We start from the raw sequence: 8633 nt of genomic DNA, 5'->3' as shown, positions 1-8633 counted from the left end.
CCCTCCCTGGTGGGCACACCCATATTCTCCCTGGGGTCCTAGATACAGCCCTGCTCTCAGCCTGCCTGATCCTGGAAGAAGTCTCACTTTTCAACCCTTCTCCATGCTCCTCTCTGCAGCCAGGAGGAAGAAGCCTCAGCCCTTCTCTGAGAGCTTTACTGTGGTCTCTCAGTCCTGGTGGCCCTACTCTACCCACGTTTCTGCCCCATTTTGTGACACCTAACCTGCCACTGACTCCTTCCCATGACAAACCTAAATTAGGAACCTAAGTCTGCAGGGAAGACTGCTTACACCATATTCCTACTAAAAAGCAGAAATAGCACTTCTTAGCTTAGAGAAGCAGATCCATTTAAACATGGATACAGATTGGAGCCATGAAGTTTTCTCATTGAAAAAAGGATTTAATTATTTGGACTAACTCAATATGTTAGATTATTTATACTAACTAAACAAATTAGGTTTTTTTTTTGTTATTGTTATTGTTGTTAATTTGAGTGATTCTCCACTTTTCTCAGAGACTAACAAGACTACAGAAAGCAAGATGGGAGGATCTCTCTCTTTTTTTTTTGTCTTTATTTGTTTATTTATTTTTATGTGGTGCTGAGGATCCAACCCAGGACCTCACACCTACAAGGCAAGTGCTCTACCACTGAGCCCCAGCCCCAGCCCCAAGATGGGAAGATCTTTAAATGCCAGGCTCTCCCTGTCCTCCTGTGGGCACCTCTGCACCTTGCTTGGGAGACACGGGGAGTCTGGCTAAGACCACCAGTTGGTTGGTTCCCTAGAGAAAGGGACATGTCATGGAGAACTCTGTGTCTTTTCTGCCAACACACGGGTCTATAGAAGGCAAGTTCTCTTCTTTTGAAGGTGAATGTTTATTAAAACTATGAAGTTGCACTGGTATGGCTGTCAATAACCTATAGACTTGATTCAGGTGTCACTGCTTTTCCACTAATGTCTTTCTTTGGTTTCATAATCCAATCAAAGGTATCTTGTTGCTTTTTAGCCTGTGTCCCATCTGTGACCGGCTTCCATCCTTCTGTTTTCTCATGACTTCTGACACTTTGAGGAGTACTGGGCAGATGTTGTATAAAATGTCTCTTGACTGTGTTATTTTCTCATGATCAGGGGTTATGGATTTGGAGGCTGAGAACCACAGAGGTGAAATGTCCTAATCACATTCTGTGAGAGGTGCATGGTACCAATGTGACTTGTTACGGCAGGGTTGGTTGACCTTAATCAGGTGGGTAAGGTGATGGCTACCAGCTTTCTCCTTCACAGAGTTACTTTTCTTCCTTTCTACATGCTTCCCTGAGAAGGCAGTCAGTAGTCCAGCTCTGCTCCAGGGAAGGGAAATTAGGCAGCACCTCTTGGAGGAAGGAGCACTCACATTTATTCTTTGAAATTTTTCCATTTGACAGGTTTCTCACTTCTCCCTTATTCTACTCATAAGACTCCATTTCTCATCTGTAAAATGGGGATAAAACCTGTACCCACCAAAGAGGGTTGTTAGAACATTTAAATGATGTGACAGATGAAAAGTTATGATCAAGAATGATCCAAAGACCTATCAAAGTATTTGCAGGAGTCATTTAATCCTGGGCCCATTTTGCATGCAGCTGTCATATTTGTGTCTTCCCAGCCCCCAGTTCTCTGGAGGGGGGCCGTTGGGGCCAGGTTGCTGTTGCCTGCTCTCTGTTCCTCTTGAGAGCCTTCAGAAGGGAGGTCTGGAGAGAAATTGCCAAAAGCACAGCAAAGGAACAGCTTTCATGCCAGACAGGGAGTTGCTTGGAGAAGACCCCGCTGAGCTTGCTGAGATGAGAGGTTTTGGTGGAAGATGATGAGAACCAAACACCTGAGGAACCGCCTTGGAGACCAAGGTCAGAGGACTAATGCACAGAGGCGCTCAGCAATTATTGGTTGATTGAATAGTTCAACCAGCAACTAAAGATAGCACACTGGACTGGGAACCAGTCTGAGTCTTGTGTTCCAGATTTATTTTGTTGTTGTTCACGTGTTTGTGTGTGTGTGTGTGTGTGTGTGTGTGTTGTGCCAACTCCCTGCGTGACCCCAAGCAAGTTATTTAATTTCTTTGGGCTTCAGTTTCCATCTGTGTAAGTTGTAAAGAGATTGGGGAAGGACAGGGACTAGGTCCAGGCCTTAGATGGGAGCCGCTGACTCCAGCTTCTCCTTCTGTCCTGCCACTTTCCAGGACACAGCTGATTTCTGTGACTCCTTAACTTGATATCAAAGCACACGCCGCATGCCCGGTGCTTATCCAAGGACAGGCACTGTTAGAAACATTGCCTTGTGTACAATAAGGCTGTTGCAATATTTGTTCTGCTTGTCTTTGCTCTGTACTTCCTACACATGTGCCCTTTGTTTCTCTTCAACATCTGTCCCTGACTTTTCTCATCTTATGTTTGTCCTCAGCCGTTGAAAGGGCTGTATTTGTTTGAATTAAAAATAAGACCACCTAGTGGGCTTCCCCAGTGGGGGCTGGGAGGCAGCCCTGGCCATCCTGAGGCTAGATCATAGCCTCCCCCTCCCCCCAAGTGTATTTTTAAAGTAGGAAGGGACACCCCAGGATCGCTGAGCCTGGGAGAGGAAGACAGCTGTCCTCCTGTAACTCATGTCCTGAGCATGTGGATTCCCGGGTGGAAATGGGGTCAGTGGGTTGGGAGGAAGCACCCAGTCTGGGGAGGGAGGTCACCAGGCAGGAAAGGGCTTTGCAGAGGTGGGGGGGGGGGTAAGAGAGGGTGATGAGTTATTTTTAACATTTGATTTGTTTTTCTCAACTGGACTTTTCTTCTGGGCAGCCTTTCTCCAGACCCAGGCCGCCCTGTTGCTTGCTGTGGGTGTCCAGGGTAGATTCCCGCTGCCAAGCCCTCCAGTTCTTCCCTCCCCCACCGGTGTTCCACCTGTTTCTACCACACCGGGCCCAGCAGACCTTCCACTTCCAGCACCAGGGCACCCCCTGCTGCCAGAAACTGCTGTGACAACAGGGTAGGGTTCAAAGTGGGGGCTGTTCAGGTCCATGGCGCTCGGGCAACAAACCCGGTGGCAAAGGATCAGTCAGAAGAAACTGAGTTGTCCATAGGTCTGTACTCTGCTGGGGGTGGGACAAAATGGACCCACAGCTCTGCGGGTTTGCCTCCTGGGGACGGAGCACTGCTGGCCCGGGCTATCTCCCACCCCTGGCACTTGACCCCATCTTTCCACTGGGGCCCAGGCTTTGGGACGGCCTTGCCCTTGTGAAGGGGAGTGGCAGAGCCCGAGCTGAACAGTTAAGAGAGGCAGCTTGGAGCCTCCTCCCCTGGGAGCCCCACTTGCCCTCCCTCCAGTTCCTTCTTGCTGGGGCCACCAACTTGCCACCAGTAACTAGGTCCTGGCCTTGTCCGCCATGCCTTATTCTCTGTCCTCTTCTGCTGAGAACTAAGTCTGGTTGCCCATCTTCCAGGCTGGAGCCCCATTTCCTCAGTTTTCTGGCTCTCAAGCTGCCTTCTCCCTCCGGCCTGTGTGGCCTCTTGGCTCCACGCCTCACGGCATGACCATGGTTAATGCACCCACAAACCCAGAAGGCTCAGTGCCCGCCCACAGCCCATACAGCCCATGGGAACATTTCCATGTCATTACAATCAGAAGGAAGAAAAACTTTTGGTTGCAAAAAAAAAAATGTTTTAATATACAATATTAGCATATTCACTTTTAAACTCACACAGCTCTAAATATTTTGATGGAGAAAGGGATCCATGAAGGCCCAAGTGACCAGGGTCCAGGAAAGTCCTAATGTGGCCCTGGGTGGGGCCATATACCTAGGAAGGCATCTGATGGACATCACGCTCCCTCGGCCGGCCTGGCTAACAAGCTGGTGAAGGCCAGGTTCCCTGGACATGTCAGTGATGGGATTCTCCTTAGAGAGCCTCATATGAATTCTTCACTTTTTATTTCCCCTGTTAATAAAAATGTATGATGTTTACATTGTTAGAGAACAAACAGAACTATGCTTGTGTTCCCTGTCTTACGAAATGGGTCTGGTGTGCTCTTGGCTGTTCCTTCATGTTCCTGGCAGTTACAGATTTGACCCCCAGTGGAATGCAGGGACAGTATATCAGGATGTCTGGGGTGAAGCGAGTGGCTCACCCCTCCGTGGCTGTCCTCTGTCTGGCAGGTTGATTTGTCTCTCTGCAATCCCTGCTTTGCCTTTCCTGCTGGTCTTCCTTCCATGCCCAGACCTGCCCCTGGGCTCTGTTTGTCTCCAGCCCCTTCATATGTCTTCAGGCCACCCCTTCCCATGTGGCCTCAGTCATAACAAAGTGCCTCAGACGGAGCGACTGAACAATAGAAACCTATAATCTCACACATGTGGAGGCTAAGAGACCAAGATCAGGACGTCCATAGAGCGTGGCTTCTTCTGAGGCTTGGAGATGGCCATGCTTCCCAGTGTCTTCACATGGTCTTCTCTCTGTGTGTGTTTGGGTCCTAATCTCCTCTTCTTATAAGAATACCACTCATGTTGGATCAGGGCCTACTCTAACCACCACCCTTTAACTTAAGTACCTCCTGAAAGCAACCCTGCAAGTTGAAGCTCAGTGGTAACGTGTGATGCCCTGGGTTCCATCACCAGAACTAGGCAAAAAACAAACAAATAAACAAACAAAATACACAAAAAAACAAACCCTGTCTCCAAACAGTCACATTCTGAGGAAGTAGGCACTAGAACTTCCAGAAATGAATCCAAAGGGGACACAATTCGGCCCACACACGAAGAGCTGGGAGATTGCTAGCTAGGCTGATGCTAAGGGATGAAGTGCCACTGAGCAGCGTAGCATGGAGACCAGGAGAGAGGAGATGGCCTAGGGGCAGCATGGGAGGACCAGCAGCCAGCCTCCCCTGAGAGGGTTGTCTCTTGATGCTTATGAAATAGCTACCGGCCCTGGGAAGGCTCTAGTGCTCTTGATGTAAATGCACTTTTTTTTTTTTTACTTGAAGTGTGTAATAGAAACCCTCCCCTGGGCCCACTGAGCCCCCCATGCCTCTGTCCAGACTCTCCTGCCTTTTTCTTTTCTTTTTAACATATAAAAAGACATTTTATTATTATTATTTTACTATATAACATACTAGTGATTATATCAGATTGCATTTTCTCAAATGGTAAATGAGATACCTGATAACGTTTTTCTTTGATTCTCCCAAGAATCTCAATATCATCTATCTTTTGGAGAATTCAGATTCTTACCATATCTGTGATACTGTCCATGAGGATATCAACGATGCTTAGTAGTAAAGAACATTTTGCTAAGTTTTTCTATCATGGTTCCCTGCTCAAGGCGTTCACCTTTTTCTTCTAATCTGGTTTTTAGCACCTGATCATGTGTTTCTTTATTATTGTGCACAGGATCTGGTTGAGGGATTGGTTGTGTGTGTTCATGTGGGATATCCACAGAAGGGTGAAAGCATAATGTCGTCCTGCCATCAGATGTCAAAGCAAGCTCTACTTTGCAATTACGGTCATCTGGAAGACAAGAAAATGTAAATTTATAACAAACAACAGATAAAGCTTCTTTTTGAACTGGAAATAAATGCTTCAGGAAAGTTCTCTTTGATATCACTCATTTTAATGCTGTTGCTGCCCTAGTGTTATATGATTATTAGATGATATGATGAAAGACATTCTGAAGAGCAACCACCCTTAAAATCTGCTTCTAGGCACACCAATTTTTATTCCAGGAGATCTGAGTTGCCTCAATTTCGGTCCTCTCTTACACTGCCCTGCACCCTCCTGGCTGCAGAGTGCTCTTTTTCTGCCTGTTTCAACCAGAATATGATCTTTGTTCCAATAGTTACTCAATGGCCACAGCTCTAAATTCAAGAGGCGTTTCTGAAGAACCTTCTGGAGGATTCCTCTTGATGCACAGGCCCAGTGCGTGCTTATCCAGTGCTTGCTGAACATTCTTGGAAGGAGCTAATCTCCCATGGGTCTCCCCTGACAGCACCCGGCTTGTTCGCCCCCCCACTTCTTGCCCTGCCCATCTGGCTGCTCCCTGCCCGAAGAAGTCACGTTCATTCAAAAAGCTTAAGAGGACAAGTGGGGAAAGTTAATCTTTCCAAAAAGGGATTAGTGCCTGTATTCCAAAGCCAAATGCAAATTAAAAAAGTATTTTTGAAGATAAAATGCAGCTTGGCTTTGTCTGGCCTTCAGCTGCTCTCCCTCACTACTGTTCTAGGTTTCTGTGCTGAGCTAGTCAAGTAAGAAAAGCTGAAGGATCACTTCTTAATCTTACACACTTGGGCAGCCATCCCTCTGGCTCTCCCCAACACCCTGGGACCATAAGTCCATGCCTGCATCTGTCCTGGGTTGGACGATAGCTGGGGAGACGAGGAGCTATCACTACTGTGTCATTGCTTGAAGGCAGGCCTCCCTGCCTGGGTCTCCACATGTGGATCTACTGGGAGGGACACAAAATCCCAGCCTGATGGCCAGTTAGACCTGGGCTATTTGCACAGAATAACCATGTTCCCCAAACTAACCTGAATGCAGAGTTTAAACTGAGCGAGGCATGCTCCTGGTTGCCTTGCCTTTGCTAACAAGATAAACTAGCCTTCTCTCTTGTCCTGTCTTCTTCCGGGAAGTTCCTGGAACAAAGGGGAAGACTTTCTGGAAAGCTATGAGGCCTGCCCTCCCTCAGGAGGGAGATGCTGACAAATGCTGACATTTCCCTGTACTCCCCCGAAACCAGACCCTCTGCACTCAGTCACATTCACAGCCCCGAGGTTCTAGTAACAGAAATGTGCCCATTTCACCCACTCCTTCCACTGGACTCTGCAAAAACCCAGAGCCTCAGAGGCTCCCTATAACTATGTTGAAGGCTCTTCTGGGGACCTCCGGGAGCTGTCTTGCTGGGTCCACTGACAGTCCTCCCGTCAGTGTTGAGGAAAAAGCATGTGAGAGTGCTGCCCGCCTACCCATGGCCTCCATGGACCCATGCTTTGCTCCCCAAGGATGCCGCTCACCTCTCCAGGCCAGGTCTTGCCCTCTCCCTGGGATCCTGGATTCTCTTCACGTTTTGTGCCCTAAGAAGACCCTTGTGAAAATAGCCACCAGGCTGTTCTTCACGAGGCAGATAAAACTCCTGGGTCAGGTTGGGCTCCACACGGTTCTTTCCACTTCTCAGATTTCTACCACTACTCCCCAGCACCTCCACCCTAAACACATTCTTTTAGTGTTTCCTCCTTCCTCACATAAAATAGCAAACATTCTTAAGTCTGGAGGCTGCTGGCACATGCAAATTCATCAGACATAGATTCCAGGTTTAGGCTCAGTTGACACATCTGAAAAACACACACACACACACTCACACACACACACACACACACACACAATGTGCATGTACCCACCTATTTCTTTCTGGAGACCCTTCCCCACCTCTGCTCTAGCTGTTCACTGCTATTACGGGGGCACCTATCATCAACCTGGGTTCTTCATGGTCTCTGGAGCAAAAAAGTAGCACATGGATCTTCCATGGAGAGCTCCCCCAAGTTTCCCCATTATATTTGCATGCATATCCTTGCAATTTCAATGAGTTATGAAATTTTAGAGGGCTATCAGAAGTTACCACCCAGTTCTGACCCAGTGTCCTCCACCAAGGCCTCCTGTGACTCAAGAAGGGGACTCTGGGAATGTAACTCAGCCTTCCTTCTGATTGCCAAAGAGTAAAACAGACAGTGATGACACTTCCTAGTAAGCTCTTTGATAATTGAGCTCTGTGATAGGCCTGGTCTTGATAGACACCCAGGGACATGACAAGGGACTCACTGGTCCTCATGTAATTGAACCAGAGCCTGCCCAGTTCAGGACATGGATATGCTTGTCACCAGGAAGGAGGGGCCCTGGAAGATTGGCTCATTATCCACCTAAATCTTTCTGTGCCTCAGTTTCTCTGCTTATAAAACAGGGGTTATGTTTTTATATTTGGGGATTAAATGAGTATGTATCCTAAAAGTATTATATATTGCTTAAAACCATGCCTGGTGCATAGTCAATGTCATATAAATGTTAGTCAAGAGAGTAATTAGAAGTCGGAAAGTTTAACATCAGGAATTATTGGGCTGAGAGTGGTAAAAGCACATGCTTAGCATGTGTAAAGCCCTCGGATTGATCCCCAGGAGCAAAAGAAAGAAAAAGAAATTATTAACTCTAATTTAGGATTGGAGTAACATGAAAGAATTTAGGAATAGCAAGCTGAGGCACAATAGTGCACACTTGTAACCCAGGCAACTCGGGAGGCTGAGGCAGCAGGATGACCAATTCCAGGCCTATTTAGTGAGACCCTATCTCAAAATAAAAAATTAAAGGGCTATGGATGTAGCTCAGCGGTGGAGGCCTCTAGGTTCATACTCACACACACACACACACACACACACACACGAATATAGGAACAGTAGATAGAAGGAGCAGTCACTAAACCAATGGCTAAGACACTACACACAATGAAGACAAGGAAGAGACCCCAACACCAAGCCTGAGACCTGGACCTTATCACAGAGGGCATGGCTGGGGTTTGCTGTGACATAGGAGTCACTGTGGTGCCATGCCTGCGGAACTTGCTGGAAATGTGCCCTGGACAGGGCTG

At 47.5% G+C, this 8633-nt stretch overlaps 1 long non-coding RNA gene across 4 annotated transcripts; it reads right to left on the bottom strand.

The window, feature by feature from the left end:
- Positions 1–4139: 4139 nt before the first annotated feature.
- Positions 4140–7565, bottom strand: LOC101966362 (uncharacterized). 4 transcript variants are annotated; one of them, XR_013438768.1, is made up of 4 exons: positions 7399–7565; positions 7015–7074; positions 6532–6636; positions 4140–5515 (listed from the first exon to the last, which is right to left on the bottom strand). It is a non-coding gene; the product is annotated as an uncharacterized LOC101966362 (long non-coding RNA). The 4 variants fall into 4 exon arrangements; XR_013438767.1 differs by lacking the exon at positions 7015–7074 and having other exon boundaries at positions 4140–4629; positions 5240–5515; positions 7399–7562; XR_013438766.1 differs by having other exon boundaries at positions 7015–7564.
- Positions 7566–8633: the final 1068 nt, after the last annotated feature.

This window comes from Ictidomys tridecemlineatus, chromosome 5, assembly GCF_052094955.1.
Source record: "Ictidomys tridecemlineatus isolate mIctTri1 chromosome 5, mIctTri1.hap1, whole genome shotgun sequence".
In the NCBI taxonomy this organism is placed as follows: domain Eukaryota; kingdom Metazoa; phylum Chordata; class Mammalia; order Rodentia; family Sciuridae; genus Ictidomys; species Ictidomys tridecemlineatus.
The sequence above is the reverse complement of the archived record's forward strand: the minus strand, read 5'-3'. Positions and strand labels throughout refer to the sequence as shown.